The following is a 24,164-nucleotide window of genomic DNA, read 5'->3' on the forward strand; positions in this document are numbered from 1 at the left end:
CGCTTCTAACTATGGTACTATTCGGCTGCTGCTATGCCAGGAAGTGAATTAACAGTGCTTTGACATTGTCCAAACGCCTAAGCTCAATTTGTTTACACAAAAAGCAACGCTTAATACGCTAATGGCAGTTTGTATATCACTTCCCAATATGCTAAACCCCAGATAGGGAGCATTATAGTCATCCGCATAAAGTATTGTTTCGCTGTATCACAGTTCATCAGTGCGGCTAGACTAGCAACTACCTCAAGCCAGGATTGAAGCTCGACCGCCCAAACAACAATTAGCACTTCTAACTCATATATATATATATATATATATATATATATATATATATATATATATATATATATATATTTACTATAATAATTAAATACCTACAGACACTAGTGTTTCATCCTTTCGGGAATCTTCAGTGCAGGGTGTCACGATTAACACCAGTTGATAGACTCGAACCTGGCAACAGGCCATATCTGGCTTGATTAGTAAAGTCTGTATCCAATCGACTACCATTGACCGCGTGAAATAACGTTGAATTTAAACATTTTATTTTTTAAATGCTTTTTACCTCATTCACAGTGATCTAATCGTTATACGATGATCTATGCATGAGTTAAATTGACCGACTTGATTTAACTGAATGTTCTCAACGATAAGAAACGAGTTTCTTAAAGGGGCTGACATAATTATTTACTATAATCATTAAATACCTATAGACACTAGTGTTTCATCCTTTCGTGAATCTTCAGTATAGACTCGAACCCAGCAATATAGGCCATCTTTGGCTTGATTAACAAAGAAGTTATTCATTCGGTACAGATTCTCTTGAATAAATAGTATATATATATATATATATATATATATATATATATATATATATATATATATATATATATATAAATGTAACTGTTGGTTCGTTCGGAGTTAATTGTCTAAAAAAACACTGGACGGATGGCTTCCACGTTTTGGTATATGTTTACTATATCCATGTGTTTTTATATATTCCTTTTTAATTATAACATTATACTTAATTTTTCTATGAAAAATAGGTGGATTTCTTTGTACCGAGAGGCCATTTTTTTTATTTAGGGACAATTATTTATTACCGCTTCCTGTTACGTGACCAGTGTTACAATTTAGCGGTTTTCCTGCTAGATCTGGAGATTTCGTTTTCAATCTAGCGGGAAATTCTAGAAAATCTAGAGGTATTTGGCACCCAGACACCCGCATTAGATTGCTTGAAAATACTTTAAAACATAAAATAAACTCATTCATGTAAGTAAAAACAAGTAGCATGTATTGCCTTTGGTAACAATTATTTATTGATTATTTGTTTTGTTTTTCACCTTTTTATCGACTAACCATTCTTAAATTTCACTATAAAATCGATTTTTCCAAGTACATTTTAGGGGAGGGCGCATTCCAATCTCCCCGAAGGGGTTTGTATTACTGTACACGGGTTTGTATTACTGTACACATAGATTCGAAAAAGTTGTCAAAAAACAAATATATAACAAATAAATGTTATCAAAGGCAAGATAAGTTACTTTTCTGCCAATCTGGCTAGCGATTTTCTGGACATTTCTTTCTCCTGATCTCGCGGGTTTTTTTTTAAATCTCAGTTGACAACATTGCATCACTAAAAAAACACCACAGGCTTAATGTAAACAGAATGTGTTTAAAATATCGGTAAATTTTCAATGGGTTTAATTGCATGATTATTGATAATGTAACCATGTGATTGAACTTTAATTTAAATTAACCACACGTGGTCGCAAAATGAATGCCGACGCTCAAAGTGTATACACATTTTGACTCCTCCCTTTACTTAAAAATTCACCAGAAATCAGGAAATTAACGAATTTTAATGAAAATTGCAGTATTTTTCAAATAATGATCGCAGAATATAATGAACTAATTATTTTTACTTAACTCTTGAGTGAGGGTGAAAATGTTTTATTTTGTTCAAACAAAAAATACCTTTACTAAAGTTATGGTAGTAAATAAAAAAACGCAAGAATTTATTTTTGCTTTTTTTAAAGCATCGTAATTTGTAACAATAAAAAATAATTTTTACAGTAACATTACGAAAAAAATCCCCTAAAGTCCGTATTAATGTATTCGATATAACTCGAAGAAAAATGAATTATCGGATACTATTCAGGAAATTAAAGATTCAATTAGATTCCTATTTCAGTCACCTAAATTATTTAGGGTGAAATGAGTTTAGGAATTTATAGCCAAACCTAAATATTTTTTTTTGGTAAATATCCAGATACGCTACTACAGAACACCGACCACTCTAATTTGTTTGGGGGGGATGTGATGTTGGGGCGCGCGCCAACATCACATCCCCACCCCCGCTCGCGCCCCCAGTGTTCAAAGTAAAATCTTCGGAAAATGTTAAATGGTGTTCTAATTGGTAAATGTCGGTGCGTTACTTACGGAAAATTTGAAAATTCGATGTTCCAGGTAAAAAAAAAACACCAGATAAATTACCCCCCTACTCCAACTTGGTGTGCTTTCCTTTTCTTATTTTATTTCTTTTTCAGCTAATTTTAAATTTTTCCACCCAAAAAGCGCTATAATGTAATTTTCCACCCAAAAAGCGCTATAATGTATTTTTGAAAATTAGAAAATTCTATGTCCTGGAAAAAAAATCCACTCCCCCCAACATAGTTTGCTTGGTGAAGCCGTCGTTTATGCTACAGCGTGCATGCGCATAGCATAAACGGATGCTGCAAAATCGTGGAAAGAAGTTCGTGGGTTCAGGGGTAAATACCATGCAAACGGTAAATAAGTTTGACTATCAGATTCGTTGTCAGCGACCTCAATTACCTATATAAAAACAAATTAAAGTGGTCGGTGTTCTGTAGTAGCGTATCTGGATATTTACCTTTTTTTTCTTGCTTAAAAAATAGCATTAATACAATAAGTTAGGTAAACTGACTTTTTCGTTTAAAAATGGAATTATTTCCCTTTCGTTATTAACTTTAAAAAAAAATTTTTTTTTAAATAAATATTTTGTGTTTTATATACATAAAGTACAATTGTTGAATGTTACTGTTTTGATTATATTCGTTTGGGGGGCACAATTAAAAAATGAAGAAAGATTAAAATGAAGCAAAATTTAAGTTTCTGTTCCATTTTTACAACAACCGTAAAACAGTGCATACTCAGCAAGTTTTATCGTAATTTATAAGTATATTGAAACACTAAATCAACATTTTATTTATTTTTTTGCATAATTAATGATGGAAGTATTTTTCTGTTTATTTTCTAAACAGTTGTTAAAAAAAATAATTTGTACATTCTCTTGAAAAAAAGAATCACACTTTTCTCTACTTTCACATGTGTTCCATTTTAACAAACTGAGCCACAGCAACGCGTGGCCGGGTACAGCTAGTATATATATATATATATATATATATATATATATATATATATATATATATATATATGCGAAAATAGTTAATAAAATATGTTAAAAAACACTTTGAAATGAGTTAAAACATATTTAATCTGAAAAGGAAACACTAGATAAATGGATAGTCCTTAATCCGCGGAGTTTCGAAGAAATACTCTCCTTCTCATCAGAGGGTAGGAATTAGCAAAATGCGGGATCGGATTTTGCATGCAGAAGTATTTGATGAAACAACAAGTAAGTCAAAGGTCTTACTTGAAAACAAAAAAATAAAGCAGAGGGAATATGGTGAAGAAAAAGGTGATTACACTTGAATGGATAGTCTGGTGGAAGATAAGAAATCCAGTGACGGTAAAATCCAAATGTAAAACTTCAAGAAAGTTAAAAGAATTTCCATGTGTACAAGTAAAATCCAAGGAAATCCCGTAATTGGAAGAAGATGGTCCATAATAATCCAAAGGCAGAAATCCATGGAATAATTCACAAAAATATGTACAAGGAAAAAAGAAAAGATTCCAATAATATTAATAAAAGAAAAATAAGATATGCTTTTCACTCTACTTCCGAGACATAAATATAAATAAGAAAGATCAGGGAAGAGAAAGATGAGAGGAAAAAAATGATGATAAAGTTAATATATATATATATATATATATATATATATATATATATATATATATATAATACTTATTAAAAAAAAATCTGTACTGAATGAATAACTTCACTTTCATATTACATTAAAGGAAATCTATTTTAATAATTAGCGCGATATTATTAATTGTTTGTTGTAATAGGATCGTTTTAATTGCTCTATTTAGAAATATTATTTAAAGTTGATTTATTTAATTTATTTTTAATTTAATTAATATTTAATTTAATATATTTTCAATTATAAATAGCTGGCAAGAGTTGCTTTTAAAATCGGAAGCTTATAAATTTAAGCAATGAGAGTTATTTCCCCTTTAAACCATAAGAGTTGCTTCGTGTTTGGTTTTCATAGACCAAGACTGATGTGTTTTATGTTTTCCTTAGTCTAACATGTGACCACTTTTCGAAACAAGTTAGGATATTCGCTGTATCTTCAATAGTCTGCGACTAAGCCCTCCACACGGCAATATGTTTCAAATAGGCAGGTATATACAACTAGTATATTAAAAAAAGTGAACTATTACAATTTTAGATATAAATCGGCTAGTATATAAAAAAATGTGAACTATTGAAATTTAAGATATCATACATCAGCTAGTATATAAAAAAATGTGAACTATTGAAATTTAAGATATCATACATCAGCTAGTATATAAAAAAATGTGAACTATTGAAATTTAAGATATCATACATCAGCTAGTATATAAAAAAATGTGAACTATTGAAATTTAAGATATCATACATCAGCTAGTATATAAAAAAATGTGAACTATTGAAATTTAAGATATCATACATCAGCTAGTATATAAAAAAATGTGAACTATTGAAATTTAAGATATCATACATCAGCTAGTATTTTTAAAAAATGTGAACTATTGAAATTTAAGATATCATAAATCAGCTAGTATATTAAAAAATGTGAACTATTGAAATTTAAGATATCATAAATCAGCTAGTATATTAAAAAATGTGAACTATTGAAATTTAAGATATCATAAATCAGCTAGTATATTAAAAACATGTGAACTATTGGAATTCAAGATATCATACATCAGCTAGTATATTAAAAACATGTGAACTATTGAAATTTAAGATATCATAAATCAGCTAGTATATTAAAAAATGTGAACTATTGAAATTTAAGATATCATAAATCGTATATTAAAAAATGTGAATTATTGGAATTTAAGATATAAATCAGCAAGTATTTTTTAAAAATGTGAACTATTGAAATTTAAGATATCATAAATCAGCCATTATTCTTCTTATATTTTGCTTTGGAATATGAATTAAGTTAAATTTATTTGCATTTATTTTGAAAAGATTTTGTGTGCTTATGACTACACTCGTGAGCCAAAAAATATGGGTCAAACAAATGTTATACTTTTTATTGCACTAAAAGCTATATTAAACGAAGAACAGTTGAACAAGGAAACTTAAACGAGACTAATAACACAGAACAAGACATTTACTTTAATAAATGCTTAGGATGGAATCGCATTCCCTTTTGATTTATTTAAAAGATCAATCCTTTTAGACATGCTCTCAACAAAAGTGGAACACTGTGAAGAGGAGATGCTATTCCATTCGCTTTGCACAGTTTGTCATTGTTCGAAAATGTTTTTCCATCCAATGCACAAGATATTATGTACCAAATATTCTCGATTGGGTTTAAATCGGAGCTTTGAGTTGGCCAAAATATCACATTAATTGAATTATCAGAAATACATTTTTTGTGACTTTAGCAGTGTGTGCAAGGGCATTATCATGTTGAAAAATAATGTTCTAGGATATTCCCAACTTCTGGATACTTGGTAACAGTCCTGTTTCTAATATTCGAATGTATTCCTTTGCATTGATTGACTTCTCACATCTTATAAGTTCCCCAACTCCTGCTGCAGTAAAAGTTCCTCATACCATTATCCCTCCATTCCCATGTTTAACTGTCGTTTTTATGCAACTTGGCGAAAATCTTTCTCCAGTTCTTCGATTGCACCATTCAGGAGCATCAGGAGAATCATTAACAAGACAAAATCTTGATTCATCTGACCAGAAAACATTCCTGAACCAGTCTGTAACTTTATCGCCATAATATGAGAAAAATCTCTTTCTATCATTGATGTTCTTCTTAGATAAAAATAGCTTCTTTGCACACTTTTTAGAGGAAAATCCCATTTCGTTCATTCGTCTAGATATTGTATATCTAGAAAGAAAATTTCCAGCCCCTGTTTTTAATTGTTTGCTATGGTCAACATAAGTTTTCTTTCAATCCTTCAAAACAGTTAATTTAAGCCTGTGGTTGTCTTTCAAAGTGAATACTCTAGGGCAACCAGGTCCAGATTTCACTTTTACCAAGCATTCGACTTCGAACCTTTGACCTATTCGCTTCACTACAAACAGAGATGTTTTCACTTTTTCTTTTCTTAAAATATCAAAAAGCTGCTTGTAAGTCATTTTGGACTGCCTAAATACTGTTTTTTATATCCTCGCCAAGATGCGGTCCTACCATATTTAGAATTAATTTTTCCACTTATTATTATATGCTATAATAATAATAATAATAATAATAATAATAATAATAATAATAATAATAATAATAATAATCTGCAAAATAGAAATTTTCGGTTAAAATTAACAAAAATTCATGGAAAAATATTGGAAAATCGATTTCTTCCTTCTTTCACTCTTGGCCCATTTTTTTTGGCTCATCAGTGTACATATTTTTAAAACTTGGTTGTAGTCAACTAAAGTCCCTCGACGATTTCTGCGAGCCTGTTTCCGGAAGCAATCTGAATTAAGAACAATCCCTCTTTTCAGAATTATTAGTAAGAGTTTTCCAGCACAAAATCATGTTAACACTATTTGTATTTTGAAGTGATCAATTTAAATTATAATAAAAAACAAATTATTGAAAATTATACAAATAAAATAACAAAATTAGCGGCGAATTAAGTACAATTGTTTGGGGGAATATTCTGTATTGAATCCTTCGTTTTATAAATATGTTTTATTAAAAAGTTTAAATAAAATTGTATTTTTTTAAAAGTTTTACTGAAAAAAAAAAAAACTAATTTCATGAACTTATTTTTATAAAGACTAATTTTGTTATTATTATTACAAATTTTTGTTTTAGCTTAGGAGTCTGGGTGCCGGGCGTTCCCGGGTGTTTGTAGGTATTTGTTGAGCAAAAAAGCAAAAACAAACAAACAAACAAACAAAAAAAACAAAAAACAAGTGGCAGCAGCCAGGCAGGCAGACTTGAGCCCCTACCGCAAAGGAGGAACAGAATGTGGAAAAAAAAAAGAAAATGTGACGCCTTTGCTGTTGCGTCCATCGCCAAACGGGAAGTGGCGAAGGTCTAAATTAAGGATAGTCAATCGAAAAGAGAGGATGACTTTCGAAAATATCGGCGAAAAAAGCGACCCCTCCCTGTAGGAAAGTGCCCAGTTTAGGTTGAAGGAATTAATGTTTTTAGCCAATTTTTCGATATTTGTCGTTTGAAGGGTTGAGCTTCAAAACAATACCAACCTCGTGAAAATCCGTCGCTTCTATCGAAAGTTTTAGGCAGACATACAAACGTATATACATATATTTAAACAGACAGATGATATTTATAATTTAGATTAACTTGGGAAAAAATTGTAGTAACTGTAATGCTACGTTCAAACATAACACGCCTAAAACGAGTCACATTATGACTTTAAATCTGAGCTTAGTTTTTAAGTTCGGCGCTAATTGGTGTAATCATTCAACTTGCTTTTAGGTATGTCCAATCAAAGGCCATCTCTCATGCGAGATGAGCACATGATGGAAGACTATAAAACAAACAAATAAGACACTGTTCACTTTTAATGTCTTCTTCAAGAAACAGTACTGACCACATCATCCACATTGCTCAGACCAATCCCAAACTTCTTTGTTGGGATTAAACAGAACTCTCGTCGGGCCATCTGGCTCTGGGGTTCGACAAAAATTCAACATAACGACCGCCAACACACGTGGACTACTTAATGTAACTCACACACATAGCTACATACGCGCCTAGACACAATCTGACTTCCAAACAAGTAGATATAAAAAACATCCTTCTTTTCATATATAAACTCATTTTAACCTTTTGTCTTCGTCTTTCTTTACTGTTGTGGCCTTAGGAAAGAGTCATAAAGAAAGACTTGAACAACAGGCTTAAATAGAAAATAATATATTGTACAAAAATGTGATACAAAGCAAAAGCTTGTCAGAATTTTCTGACTGTTAAATGTAGTCTCGCGTTGGGTCGCAATAATTACCCACGAGAATATTAGAAGTTTTTATAATAATTAGATCATTATGAGCGAATGCGTACAGCACCTTCCCTCCGAAGCCTTTACTCCGCAGTTAAGGGATACTGGAACTTCTTTTCCTTCCTGATCAGAAGCGCTCTGGTTTGATGTCGAAAGTGTCATATATCCTATTAATGACCCCTTCTTCTTCTTCTTCGTGAGATGCATGGTTGGGATCATCCAGCGTTTACTTACACTCTTCTCTTTCATCCCCCTTTTATTAAAACAAAAACGTCTCAATAAAGTTGTTTTGAATGTTAGAAATGAACTTCGTCTCCATTTTTCTAAACATTTTTTTGTAAAAATTAGGTTGCAAGTTTTCTAAGGAAATAAAGTCAATTTTTGTTCTCAAATAGTCTTGTATATTGCTGTGCTTAATAGTGACGACGAACGCTTATAGATGGAAATAAAATGGTATAACTTTATTGTACGGTTGCTCTCAATGGGTAGAGTTCATGAGATTCGTTGAAAGGAGAAGAGTGCAAGGATATTATTTATTTTCTACTTCGCTGAAAGTGGGCTTACTGTGATTTATTATCTCTGGTTTGTGAAAGGCTGATAATTTTGAGCTTCTCCTTTATCCAATGTCAAAGGCTGTAGATCCGACGGCCAGAAAGGATTTCTGCCTGCTTCGACCATTGTGAGGCAGATTTTCAGCTAACTAGTTCCTACGCTTTTGTTATTGTGGCATGGGTTCCAGAGCCACAGCTCTGTGTGTCAGCTCACTTTCCTCCAAACCTAGTCAATGAAGGCGTCTAGTTGCAAGCAAATGGTGTAATGATGTCTATGACAACGACATAATATTCAACATTGGAAATTCTATCCAATGATCTGATGCAGACTAGTTGATGAAAACAGTTTTTTTTCTTTTTACAAAGAAGTCACCTCTTATCAAGGTCTAAAGGCTATGTGAGGATAAGGGTTAATGAGTGTGTGGTGGTCATTGAAACAGCAGCATAGTGATTGATAGTGGTGGAAATTAGGAAGAATTTGATTAAGGGAACTGTTCAACAAGAACTTATTTACATTTGACTTGAAAACAACCATGTTGTAGTTAGCTGGAAAGCAGGCCTGTGGTATAGGGCTCCACCAGCGCCAGTTCTAGAAAAGAAATTTGTTCATGGAATTTGCGTTTAGATTTAGGCATAGATAGAGAGTGGGAGGAAATTGTTGATTGTGGTTGTAGCTAGACGAGTGAGTGCGTTTTGTGACAGCTTCGCAGGGAGGGGGGCATAAAGTAAAGTGCAAACAAGCACTTGCCATGAAAATAACGATAGAGCAAAGACAGATTCGTAACGTCTCTTCTGTGGGAAAGAGATTGCAGGGAGGAGAAAAAGACTCCTCCTACTAGGTTTCGAGATTGGTTTTGAACTACTGTCAAGGCAGGATAGGATGCTCCAAGCAACTCCTTTCCAGATGTGGCAACAGATGTCCATTTCTAGGATGTATTTCGCTCTTATACAGGTAGAGGATTGCGTTAGGAGTGAGATATCTCTTGAAACAGTAGAATGACGCAACTATTTTCCCACCGATCTTGGCAACATATTTGATGTAAATCTTTCATTTTAATTCAGGATTGAAGCTCAGACCAACAAGTTCTGATCAAAGATTTGTAGTATATGCAAAGTTTCTTATCGCAATGGCCAAGTTTCAACACTTTCGTAAAGAGAGATGCTTCTTTCCAATGCCTTACGGGCCTCCATGTTTTGTTGGTTTTCACTACGCAAATAGAAACAAGCTTACAAACGATAGAAGGCTAATCTCGCACAGTTAATGCGATGCTGCATTTCAGCCTGTATCAGTGTGGGAATCTCTTCGCCACCAAACGCAACACCTGAGTTCATAATCTTTCCACCCCTTTTCCCTTATTCAAGCTCCTTTTTTATTAGCTTAGAGCGTTACGCACATGCATGCAAAATCTCATCCACACCTGAGAGTTCGATATGAACAGTTTTAAATCATTGTGTCGAGGTAGCCATTTTTTTTTCTTTTTCTTTCCGAAATACCCACACTCGACATTTCGTAAGTAGTTTTTCCATTATTGCCCTGCCCTGTTGATATAATACAATATAGTATACACCTATATGAATGTTTCGACTTCATCCAGGGTTGTTGCATTCAGTTGAACGGAATGGAACTGTGGCATTACCGGAAGTTTTTCAAATTAGCTAACCAGTTGCTTTCTATTGATCCAAAAAACGAACTTGTTACTGTAACCTTTTTAGACACCCACGCATCCCAGCTTCAGCAAACGAATGTATTTCTTACGGGGTTTCAGCAGGTGTCTCTGTGTTAACTGTTTACAAACTTTATTTTATTAAACTTTATTAAGTTATTCCTTGGAGGATGTCATTTCTTCATTGGTATTAAAATTTTCTTTAGATCCGTTAATTATCGTAATCTTTTCGTTTCTTAAATCTTTAACACAGTTTCGTCTGAGTACATCTATCCATACAAAAGCGATTGAACAGAACACTTATTATTATTATTATTATTATTATTATTATTATCATTCCTGTTTTCACATTTTGTGCCTGGCTATTGCTATTGCCGATTCTATACTGATAGATCATAACAAATGACCAAACGCTATCAGCATCTTCTTTTCTCAGTCTTTCAGAACTTTCTTCAAGATTCTAGCAGTTCTCAACAAATACTACAACATTATAATGAATCAGAATTTTCTCAATCCACTTGTAAAATCCTTTTGTCACATTTTCCAGGGCTCCCATCACAACAGGTATAAGTTTTACCTTCTTCAATTTCCACACTCTTTTCATCTCCCTTTTCAAGTCTTGGTATTTTTCGACCTTTTCCTTTTCTTTTCCCTCCACATTCACATCAGCTGACACTGCTATATCGATGATCATTGTCTTGTGTTCCTTTTTTCCGACAAAACTAAATCTGGTTTTCTTGCTTCAATCAAATTGTCACATTGGATATTCATATCCCACAATAATTTCACATTATCACTATTCACTACCCCTTCTATAACTTGCTTGTACCATTTTTCACTGTATTCTAATCCTCTTTTCTTGTATATATCCCAATAGACCTTTCTCACAATATTGTCATGGCATCTCTTGTACTCCTTTCGAGCTAAATTTTCACAACTACTGACAAAGTGTTGTACACTCATATTTCTGCTCACCCAGTCGATACAGGGAACTTGCAGCCGTTTTATCAAGGCAATAGTTCACATAATTTGTCTTAAGCACTTGCTTCTATGTGGCACATATAAGAGCGGTCCCAATCTTTAAGTCACATTTTGACAACCATCGGCAGGTTTTTTCTCTGCCCACCGCCCCTGGCAGACCATTCATTTTCTTCTCGATCTACTTGTCTTTTATTTTTTGTTCATTTATTGCCTTTAATTCCTTGCTCCTTACTAGTTCACTCTCTTGTAATTTTTAAAAATTTTGCCACGCCTTTATAAACTTTTCCTTACACTTGGAGATGTAAACTTTCATTTTTTTTCTTTTACGCATCGTTCACGCCTATTAGTCCTCATCCTTCCTCTTTTTGATTTCATATATAAGCTATTGACATCACTTTTTCGATGAAGAGCTCCATTCATCATCATCGTTTTCCTTGTCTTCCTATCCATATTTTTCAGTTTATTTTTTTCCATTGAATAATACCCAGCCCATATCGATATATCGATACTACTCCTGCATTTACTACAGATTTTTTCCCCATTCAATCTTAACCTAAGAACCAACCGTAGTTTTCTCTTGTATTCTTTCCCTATTATTCCCTTCATTTCAACTTCTTTAATTTTATCTAATTCTATAATTCCTAAGTGGGTGTATCCTTCTTCTCCAACCATTTTTATCATTTCTTTATTCAAAGGCTTTATTCTTTCACTTTCAACAACTTTTCCCCTTTTCAATTTCAGGTTACCACACTTCTTCATGCCAAATTCCATATCTATGTCATTACTGAGCATTTGAATAATCACCACAAACATACCTATCTGATCTTCGTTCTTCGCACACAACATTAAGTCATCCATAAATAATAACTGGTTTATCTGATACTCCTTCTTTCCTCACTCATAACATGCATTTACCTTTTGTAATATAAATGAGAAAGGTACCATACTCAAAACAAACAACAATAGTGACAACCTGCTCCCCTGGAAAATCCCTCTCTTCACATAAACGCCCCCAAGATCTTCTCCATTTGATGAAAATATGTTAAAAATTTTCTTGAGTTAGTTATTTTTAACACCTTTTTTTGTTTATAGAAAAGAACAATCTTTTATAGCAGAACAACCTTGCGGTTTTTGGACGAATGCAATTAAAAACCAACAAGTTATTATATTCAAAAACAAATTATATTCAATTATAATCGCAAATACAATAAAAGGTAATACTTATGTCAGTTTGAAGATTGGTAGTTCCCAAAACGGTTGTTTTCCAGAACGTTCTTTTTTGTTGAAGAAAATTAGATAACAGGTAAGGAGAAATGTTTTAATTCCTTTCAGTAAATTCTTTTTTTTGAACTCTACTCGTCCAAGGTTCTTTTTTTTAAAAAAATGTTTATATATAGCGTCTCCTCAAGTAATAGTAGGTAATTTGCATAAAGTCACTTATGCAAATTGCATAAAAAGTCTTGCTAAGAATATTTCCAACAAATGACACTTTCCATTGTTTCATACTTCTTTTCAAGAAATCTCGCACATTCACCATTATTCCAAATATTTCCATACATTCTTTAGTTTTTGTTGTTTATTTTTTTTACATATGCATCACCACTTATCAAGGCCAAGAGGCCACTCGAGGATAAGGGTTAAAGAGTCTACAGTAGAAATTGGGCAATATAGTAATCGTTAATAATGGAAATTCGGTAAATTTGTTAACTTATATGGAACGGCTCATCAAAAACTTGTTTACGTTAGACTTGAAGGCAACCATATTGTAGTCAGCTGGAAAGCAGAAAAACGGAAGACAATTCCATAGGCGTGCAGTTCTAAAAAAGAAGCATTGCTCATGGAATCTACATTTAGGTTTAGGCACAGATAAAGAGTGGGGGAAATTATTGATAGTGTTTTCTGCTAGACGGGTGCGTTGTGGTAATCCATCCATGGCATGAATTGATTTGTGAGCCTTATCTTACAATCTTCAAGTATTGTCCTGTTCTTGGTCTCTCTACTATCTCATCTACATCTCTTTAATTCTTCGCTGTTTCAAATATTGGTAAATCTCATCAGCCCAAATGCTTGTCAGCAGTTCCACATCAACAGAAGGCAGGTGATGGGTTGATAGTTATCTACTGCAGTACCCTTTGATGCATTCTTCTGGCAGAGCACTGTTCTTCAATGCGTGCTCCATTCAGGAATTACATCCGTCAACATTCTATCAATTTGAGATGCATTATTACTAGTAGGAGAAGTCACAGAAGTCATCATCAAAGATTTCTCATTGAGAACAACTTGTGGTGTTATCTGGAGTCTGAGTGACAACAAGCCCCCTCAAGTTTCCAATATTCTCCACCACTTTCGATAAACTTTACAGATGACTTTGCATTATCACAACAGTCGAGTACCATTGATTTATCGTTGGTAGCGAATTTGGGTGGCAATAAGCCTCCCCAAGGTCCCAGTCCTCTTTGCACTCATCCAGTGCTTTCTCTCCTCAGTCTTTCCACCCTCCTTCACACTGCTCATTTATTTGGTGTGGTGCCAGTTTATGGGGATATATGCACAAAAAAAAAAAAAAAAAAATCAAAAGCGGGGGGAGGGTGAAGAAAGTAGAGATGCAGGGGGTGTTTAACTTATAATTATACCATTTGAGTTTTCATGATTCCATGTGATGTTCCTTTGTGTTTTATGTTCAATTTCTGTCTGTAGTTCATTCACATTCAAGGGGTTTTCTTTAATATTTCTGCAGTTTTCATTATTGTTATCCATTGTATGTTGTCAACCATCCCTCTGATTCCAATCTCTCCAATTCTTTTTTCAAAGTTTTTCGGTATTGTTCCCATTTACTCACTAGGAGTTTTAACACAAGTTATTATCAGTGATTGCATATTGTAATTAATAAGAGGTGTTCCCTGGAGTCTGAGTGATAAGTCTCACCAAATTTCTAGCACTTTTCACCTATTTTGATAACCATTGAAAATAATTCTGATTGGTTGATTGTCATAACCGTGGTTATAAAAACGATCGCCGAAATCATTGGAGTCAAACCCTTATTAATAGTCCAAAACATTTTAACAATACAGATAGGAAAAACATAGACCGTTTGTTAATATTTTGAGAGTGCTTGTAGAACAAGAGAGGTTTCAATAGCTTAGATGGCTATTACAATAGCAACAGCTGTTTACAATTAATTTCACATTTGCAACGACATTTGTTTTTTCTGGAATTTGAGTAACAATAAGCCGTCCTTAGGTTCCAGTACTCCGAATACTCTTTCACTGAAGGTCTGGATTGTGTTCTCTCTATTGGACTGTTCATGACAGTTTTGTGCGATATCTGTCTGGTGTCAAGGCTGGTGTTACGATATGAATGCATTTATTTTTGTGTATTTTTATTGACTGTGAGTGGCGGGGGTGGGGGCTTGCTTATTGTCGTACCTGAAATTAGAGGGTTTACTTACCTGTTTTTTGTTTGTAATATTCTCGTTCCTAAAATTAGAGGATCTAATATTCGCATGATGCTAACCGAGTCCAACATGTTAGGCCATACAAGGAGCACCTGACGATCATGACACTCCAATTTTTCTTCTGAGTGACACGGTTATTCCAAATTATTTGGTTACATTGTTCAAATTTGGTTTTGTGCCAGCATCAGGTCACAATTTATCTGTGGTCTTGTCACAGGGATAACGTTTCTCTCTCATCTTTGTGAGATGGAAGATGCTCTATAACATGTACGTGTAGAATGAGAAACAGTTACAAAAAAGAAGACGTAATTACACAAGGAAAGTAAAAAATAAAGTTAAGGTGTTTATTTATTTTTTTACATAGGCGTCACCACTTATCAAGGCCCAGAGGCCACTCGAAGATCAGGGTTAAAGAGTGTTGGGTACATTGTAATGTGTAGATTTAACTTTTTTTCTTTCTCTTCTCTCTTTCTTTGCTTTTTATTTTTAAAATAAAATATTTGACAGATTAACAATTAGGAATCTCCGGGGAAATAAACTTTCAGAGATTTTTTTCATTTTAGAAATAAACTTACTTCTAAACGATTTGTAGCAACAAAGTTTACACTTCTATATCCCAAATCAGAATGCATAAAATTGTTTCTGCACACATATATCTACGCATACACTCGCCTGAATTAATAAAAACAAATACAAACATTTTAAACCAATTAGATGCATTTCTCTGAGTTTATCAAATTTGCTGTTTTGATCCACCTTGAATGACAGATATTTCCCTTATTAAAAAGTTTAACAGAACTAACATTTGCATTTGCCAGCTCCCTTATCAGGCGTTGGTAGAAGCTAAATAATAAATTTCTCAATTTTCACACACACACACACACACACACACACACACACACACACACACACACACACACACACACACACACACACACACACACACACACACACAGTCATTAGCATACACACTCTAGCACTAACGCACACACATACTCACAGAGCATTAACTTTTTCATACTGTCGGCTGCTTATTGAAAACTGTATAAACTTATTCATTTAACATTTCTCCCCGAACCTTCTATAATGAAACAAACGAACATTGCCTCATTAATAACTTTTCATCAAATGTAACTTTTGTAATTGAATGGGGATGTTTTGATTACGATTTTTCCGATCTGTTGATAATTAACGGCTCTTAAGTTATCGGTTCATACTTCCTTGACATCTAAGCTATTGCATCCTCTCTTGTTCTACAAGCACTCTCAGTATATAAACAAACGGTCTATGTTTTTCCTATCTGTATTGTTAAAATGTTTTGAACTATTAATGAGGGTTTGACTCCAATGATTTCGGCGGTTGTTTTTATAACCACAGTTATAACAATCAACCAATCAGAAGCTTCAAATGTTATTATAAAAAATGTCGAATTTTGGATTCAATCAGTTCGCCGTCGGCCTCTGTCTCGAAATGACTCAAGATCGGGACTGCATTGATTCTTCGCTGCCATCTTTGTTACGAAGAATTACTCAAAACTCGAAATCGTGACTGCATTGATTCTTCATCAATTTGATTTACTGTGGCCATCTTTGTTCAACATAATATCTCAACATTTAACAGGTATAAAATTTCACTTTAAACATGTATAAAATATCTCTTTTGGGAATTTATGCTTTTGAACCCAGGATTTTGTTTTAGTTTATCATATGAAATTTCTCTTGTTTTCTCACATTTAAGTATTCATCGAAAGTTGTTTCTCTAAAGCTGTCTATCCTCAAAACCCTTTTCCCCAAATTGGAACTCTAAAAAGAGTTCCCCAAAGATTCTCGATATTCGCTATCGTCTATTCATGCTTAAAATCTTTTTTATGGAATTAGTGAAATTATAATGTCTATTATGATGGCTTTTATGATGCTGAAATTATAATGGCTTTTATGATGCTGAAATTATAATGGCTTTTATGATGCTGAAATTATAATGATTTTTATGATGCTGAAATTATAATGGCTTTTATGATGCTGAAATTATAATGGCTAGATTGAAATGCTTGTTGTTGTTTTTCGGTTGTTTTTGTATTTAATTTGTTTAATTTATTTTACATATGTTTTTTCTTTTAGCATTTTACATATAGCAATAATGAATCTTACAGAATATATTTTAATCAGGCTTTCTGTTAATGATTGCACTTTTTAAACTGGTGCTACTAATCTCTCACAGCCAGACAGAATCCAAAAGTCTAAAATCTAATAGGTCCTGTAATATCGACCAAGCTCCGACCAGTAACTATTAAGGTTGATGAGAAAGATTTAGTTGCGACAATAAATTTAAATGGTTATATTGGAAAGAAATCTAGTAGTTTAGAAGGTGTTCATGTGGGAAAATGCGGAAGGAGAAAGAACCTTAGAATTTAGTAATGCTATGGATAGATAGGTTGCAAATAGTACTTTTAAAAAAAAGGAAAGACATTTTGTTAACTATAAATCTGGAACAGTAAAGACTTAAGAAGTTTAGTTGTTGGTAAGGGAAAAGAACAGAAAGCTTTTTTAAAGAGTCTCCAACCTAATACAGCCCACACTGTCAACCAAACTTCAACCTCTGTCCCATCGCCGCGTATCTGTATCCATGTACCTGTTTTACAAGTACTTTAATGGCTTTCTGACTTAAATGCACTAAATATTGGTGTTATTGTTTTTTCCTTACCGTTTCATATTCTGCAAAGCCAAAATCAAAAACAACAATTTTTTTCTGCAACATAATCAAACTAAATACCATGAATAACTATTTGAAGATATAAAGAACTTGAATCATAAATAATTTTGCCAAAATGATTGAACCCAAAAAGGGTTGATATGCCATAGAACAAAGCAATCAAACTAAACAAGACACAATTCGCTCATGCATTGAGTATTGTTGCTATATGTGGGCTGGTGAATTGTAAGAAATTCTGCAGAAAATAGTAGGCTCCTTATTGGTCGGTTTGTCCGCCCACGATTTTGTTTGAACCATTCAGATTACTTGTTATTTACTAATTGCCGAGAATGTGCTTGGTGTCAAATTTATGCTTTCAGATCATCAGATTCAAGACAGACACGGGTTGAAAAGGATGTAACGAATTCTCACTCGAGGCTTGTAGTCTAAAAAATTAATTTGTCTCTTTGAAATGTTTTAATGCCCTAATGTGGGGCAAAATGTTATTATCATTTGCAAACACCAATGCCCTTATGTTGGTTGAATTGTTGTATTATTGTACGCTGTTGTGCTCTGTGAATCAATTGACTTTCATCATTACAATATAATGTCTGTCAGAGACGAAATTAAGGTCTACAGTTTGATCAGTCATTTGTCTGCCATTTGGACGGTTATCTACAGTGAACTCCTCGAGGCTACCCGACTTGCAGTAACCATCTTGAAAGATATTACTCAACTCTTCACCCTGTGCAGCGTTCTTCGTTGGCGGAATTTTGTACCCAGCTTTTATCGAAGATGAATTATTACCCCTTTGGGGTGTTACTAAACCATTATGGCATATAGCTGAAGATGATGCATCTTTTGCAACTTGGATCTTTTTCTTTTAATAAAATTTACATTGAAGTTTAAAAGATGAGCCTGTTGTAATTCTGATTGATTTTCTTTCATTCTGCCAGGGGCAAAACCCATGTGTGGAATTTCCTCACAAAATCTACCATTAATCTCTCACTCTTAGACAGAGTCCCAAAAAAAAGACTCAAATCTACTAGGTCCTATACTATTACTACATCCCTGTAGTCACATCCATGTGTCTATTTTACAAGTACTTTAATAGAATGTGCTATATTGAACTCCTAGCATGTGCTCCTTGACATACATACCCCTGACTAACCTGACAAGCAACAAAATCTCACCCATTCAATATTGAGGCCCCTAGATGCCGGAAAGCCTTATACTCTAATATTTTCTTCCTTTGAGCAGCTACACTTTTGAATTCCCCACCCCCGTTTCCTACTTCCCTTACTGTATTAACATGCAAAAAACAAAATGTAATGTAAACAGATATCTTGCTGCTCAACTCCTCACAGTCTCTTGTTAGACATGATCACATATAATAACCCCTTACGTTCAAGTAGCAATATGCCTTGTTTGGGGGTGAAAAAAATCAACACCATGAATAAGTACTCGGAGATATAAACAATTTGAAGTATAAAAACTTTTTCCAGAAATTACCAGATTCGACATGAAATAACTCAAAACGGGTTGATATACCGTCAAACAAAACAACTAAACGAAATGTTTTTTTTTTAAAAAGAAACTTACTTTGATGCGATTATCAATATTCGCTGTTATCTCTTTATCTTGTCTTAATGTCCATTTCCGGTTGATTCTAAGAAATACATGGACATTATTTCTATTTTTCTCTTTCCTTTCATCTTTCTTTTTATCTACATCTCCCTCTCTTTCTTTCTCTTTTTATTGCTCTCTCTCTCTCTCTCTCTCTCTCTCTCTCTCTCTCTCTCTCTCTCTCTCTCTCTCTCTCTCCCTCTCTCACGTAAATCTTGTTTACAAGCAAGCATAGACTTCCGGTGCTATTGACAACTACCATTCACCCATTATGACGTCATCGATTTCAAGTAAATATGTATATTTAGGACTTGATAATTTCCTTGGCCATTTAGCTAGGAGCAAAGTGCAGTATCTGTTCTGATACTATATTCACGTTTTCTGACCTCAATGAGTGGAGGAGAAATCCTTCTAGATTGAGTCGATTTTTATTTTTGTTTCTATCCAGAGTGCCCCTTTTTGGGGAGCTGGATTTTTTCCACATTAAAAACCGACCTTGTGTCTAACTCTGCTCTCGTGGGGAGGAAAGTAAATAGGAATAATGAGAAAATAAAATAATCATAATAAAATGTGTCCAGTGACAAACAAGCCAGAAAGATAAGAAGACAACAAGGAAAAGGTTAGACACTGGATTCATTACGAGAAAATTAATGAAGGTCACGAACATTAGTAAAAGAAAATCTTCAGTTTGTGTTGATTTGACTACTTCTTTTGCAAAACAAACAACAATCAATTTTGCAATCGGGTTGTCACATGCAACAAAATTAGGAGGTCCACCCTTCCAGGTTTGCTTTCTCTCTTTGAGAAGGGGTTAGTTTATTATTAATCGCCTGAGGTGTCCCTACTAGGGAATGCCGACAGGGTTGCATACACATCTTTTGCAGGGTCAGAGTGCTCATCGTCTTGAGCTCTGACTTTTCAATCTCACTTTCCGACCCTAGAGTCACATTTCTCGTAGTGGGAAAGAAATAAATACCATATTCTTTGTGTTATGTTGATTAATCGGACTACTATTCTCATCCTGGGATGACTCTGCATTACAAGAATTTGAACCGTTTGTTCGAATTCTTGTAATGCAGAAGCATCCCTCTTTTTACTTAGTAAGAAAAGAAGCATGTTTTCAACACCTGAAGAAGGTCGCAGGTTGCATATGTGGGAATTATTAAAACGAATGATAGTCCTGCTGTAGCATCATACCATCCCTTTCAACAACCACTGACCCAATGCTCTTTGCCGTCACTTTCTATTTGTTTCTGTCTTTTCTTTTCTTCTCGTTCTGGCCATGTCGTCATCTCTTACATTGGTGATCGACGAAGGAGTGAGGACTGGTTTACAAGTATAAAAAAATAAAAAAGAAACACAAACTCATCAAAAAATAAAGTACTAGCTTCAAAACATTCTGTACATATTAGTTGTACGCTAAGTTTGTGTGTCATACCATCGTGGAAAACGACCTTTCAAACACTAATGTCTACATCTTAGTTAAGTTTCAGTGTATTGGCTAAGACACAATTGAGATAATTTGTCTGTCAAAGTCATCACTGTTGTTTGGTTGAAGTCAGCTCATTTCCTTATCTTCTAAAGCTCTCCATGATCTGCTCTGAACCGCAAACGGTTGTCAACTGTGACAAACTGCAAACTGTCCATAAATTAACATCTAAATATATTGACTTCAGATTCAGAAATTCTATGTCCAACCTTTTTTCTTATTGACCGCCACACTCGTAACTGACTACTTCTGCGCTCTCCCTATCAGCCACTCCCCACAGACTACTTTCGACTGCATTTATCCTAATATCTTTGTGCACCTTAATGAATCATTTCTAACCAGTTGTCCTGGCTTTTTTGACTCTCAAAAACCTTTTCCTTTTTTATGAATCACTTCCTAACACTCTGTGTCCACAGAATCACATAGCTACATTGTCGAAAGTAGATGTTTCTGACTTTTCTCTCATTATACATTCACAGACAGTTTTTACCACATCGACCTAGATGATCCTTCAATATCTCTCCAGACTATCTCTTTTATGTACGTAACAAAATTATATTCATTACTATTATTTTTATATCTTTGACAGAAAAATGATTAAAAAACACTTGAAAATAACCTTACATTATTGTAAACTAGTTCGTTCATTTCTTTAATGTATAATACAGATTAAAAATATTGTTTTGGCTTTCATAAATTTCAAGCGATATTTCAAATGTGTCACTATTATTTTAATAAAATTATATGTATAGCAACGAAGTTTACTCTTCAGTGCCCAAAATGAAAATAATTAAATCGTTACTGCTCTCAGACGCTCGCTTGAATTTATAAAAACAAATAAAAACATTTTAAGTCAATCAGGTGTAATCTCTGAATTTATGAAATTGCTTGTTTTGGTCCATCTCAAGTGCATATAAAACGACATATTTTTTACTACAATAAAGTGTTTAAACCAAAGTGTATACAATAAATCTAATATCCACATTTCCCTATCTGTCCTCATCCCTCTGTCAGAAAACTGATAATGCATTTCTCAACTCACACACATACAGTCATAAGCATACACACATTTGAATATTATCTAAAACTGTTTTTTCTTTCAAATATTTCTCTAAAACTGGATCTCCCCAAACATGGATCCAATTTCTTTCTACTCATATTCACCGCATGCCTACAAAGAAAGTACGTAGGGAATTGATATCTGCTCATATTACATTTAAATTTTTGCATGTTAATATGGACAAGAAAACAGGAAACAGGAGTGGAATTCCAACGTCTAACAGTTTGAAGGAAGAAACTGTTAAAGTAGAAAGTTTCCCAGCATCTAGGGACATCAACAGTGAAGGGGGTGGATTTTGCCGCTTTTTGGGTAGTCAGGAGTATTTACGTCGAGGGGGTACAAGTGCTACGAGTTTGTCAGAAAACATTTTATTAAAGTACTTGTAAAACAGATGCAGGGATGCAACATCGTGGTGATGGGACAGAGGAGGTAGGTTGGCCGACAATGCGGGACCTATGAGATTTGTCTTTTTTGGAGCCTGTCTATGAGATTAGTGGTAGATTCACCAGCCCACATATAGCAACAATACCCAATGCATGAGCGAATTGTCTCTTGTTTAGTTTGGTTGTTTTGTTCTACAGCATATCAACCATTTTTGGGTTCAATCATTTTGGCAAAATTATTTATGATTCAAGTTCTTTATATCTTCGAATAGTTATTCATGGTATTTAGTTTATTATGTTGCAGAAAAAAATTGTTGTTTTTGATTTTGGCTTTGCAGAATATGATTGATTTTTGCTAAGGAGAAGGAAAAAACAATAGCACCAATATTTAGTGCATTAAAGTCAGAAAGCCATTAAAGTACTTGTAAAACAGGTACATGGATACAGATACGCGGTGATGGGGCAAAGGTTGAAGCTTGGTTGACAGTGTGGGCCGTATTAGGTGCAAGACTATTTTTTTGAAATCGTTTTCTCAGACCCGAACTAAAAAAGCTTTCTGTTCCTTTCCTTATCAACATATAAACTTAAGTTTTTACTGTTCCAGATTTATAGCTAACAAAATCTCTTTTCCTTCTTGAGTCCTTACAGTCTACAGTGCTCCCCGTTTCTTTAAAAGCACTATCCGCAATCAACATGTCTGTAGCATTACCAAATTCAAAGATTCTTTCTCCTTCCACATTCCTTTACCCCATCCATTCCCCCCCCCCATGAACATCTTCAAAACTACTAGAGTTCTTTCCAATATAACTGTTTAATTTTATTATTGTAGCAAGTACCTCCTTCTCGTCAAACTTACTGGAATGAACATGTCATAAAACATATCTTTCGCATTTTCACTCAAACCATGTAACATAGATTAAAATTTTTAATAAAAATGTTTCCAATATTTTCAATATTTATGTGTGATCTAGCTGAAAACACTATCAATAATTTCCCCCAATCTTTATATGTGCCTAAACCTAAACGTAGATTCCATGAACAAAGTTTCTTTCTTAGAACTGCACGCCTATGGAATTGTCTTCCATTTCCCTGCTTTCCAGCTGACTACAATATGGTTGTCTTCAAGTCCAACGTAAACAAGTTTTTGATGAGCCGTTTCCATTTAAGTTAATAAATTTATCAAATTTCCATTACTAACGATTACTATATTGTCCAATTGACTGCTGTACACTCTTTAACCCTTATTCTCGAGTGGCCTCTTGGCCTTGATAAGTGGTGATGCCTATGTAAAAAAAAAATGACCAAAAGTGAAAGAATGGAAGAAGCTACCCCCTCTTACCTTTTTATTCCACGCAAAAGAATCAGAGGGGATTGCTAATTGCATTGTTATGATGACTGAACTTATGCATTCATGACCGAAAAGTTTTATCTCTCTGTGGCAGATATTGACGGTGTGAGACTATACGCCTGCCAAGTTCCAATTCTTTTCAGTTTTGACCCCTTAGCATTTAGTTTTATCGACTAAAGACCAAGTTGAATTTCTTACACAGCTTCAAATCCCCTATATATCATACTTCAAGCCTGCAGATCAAAAATTGACTGAGGAGTTTTGTAGAGATTGTTCCTCAGACACAGACAAGGTTATATATATATATATATATATATATATATATATATATATATATATATATATATACACTTGTGCCCGATATTATTCATACCCCTCGGATCTTTGAGATTTCTATAAGAATATTACTCAAACCAGAAGGTAGACAATATTAAAGGGATTTCAAACAATAAATCAAGCATAAGCATTTAATTTAAACTCAACAAATAAATAAATTATGCAAGTTTGAAACATTATACAAAGAAAAACAATAATGGCACTAGTTCAAAATTATTCATACCTCTCTTAC

General features: G+C 33.8%; 1 protein-coding gene across 2 annotated transcripts in view; it reads right to left on the reverse strand.

Moving 5' to 3' along the window:
- LOC145277584 (uncharacterized) overlaps positions 1-19,431 on the reverse strand; it is a 121,999-nt gene extending 102,568 nt beyond the window's left edge. Inside the window, exon 1 of one of the 2 annotated variants that reach the window (XM_080129092.1) lies at positions 19,293-19,431. The gene's annotated coding sequence lies outside the window, so the exon portion shown is untranslated. The remainder of the gene's footprint in view (positions 1-19,292) is intronic. The other variant, XM_080129094.1, reaches the window with a different exon arrangement.
- Between the last annotated feature and the right edge of the window lie 4,733 nt (positions 19,432-24,164).

Source organism: Euprymna scolopes, chromosome 6 (assembly GCF_053919585.1).
Source record: "Euprymna scolopes isolate OS-2025 chromosome 6, ASM5391958v1, whole genome shotgun sequence".
NCBI lineage: Eukaryota > Metazoa > Mollusca > Cephalopoda > Sepiida > Sepiolidae > Euprymna > Euprymna scolopes.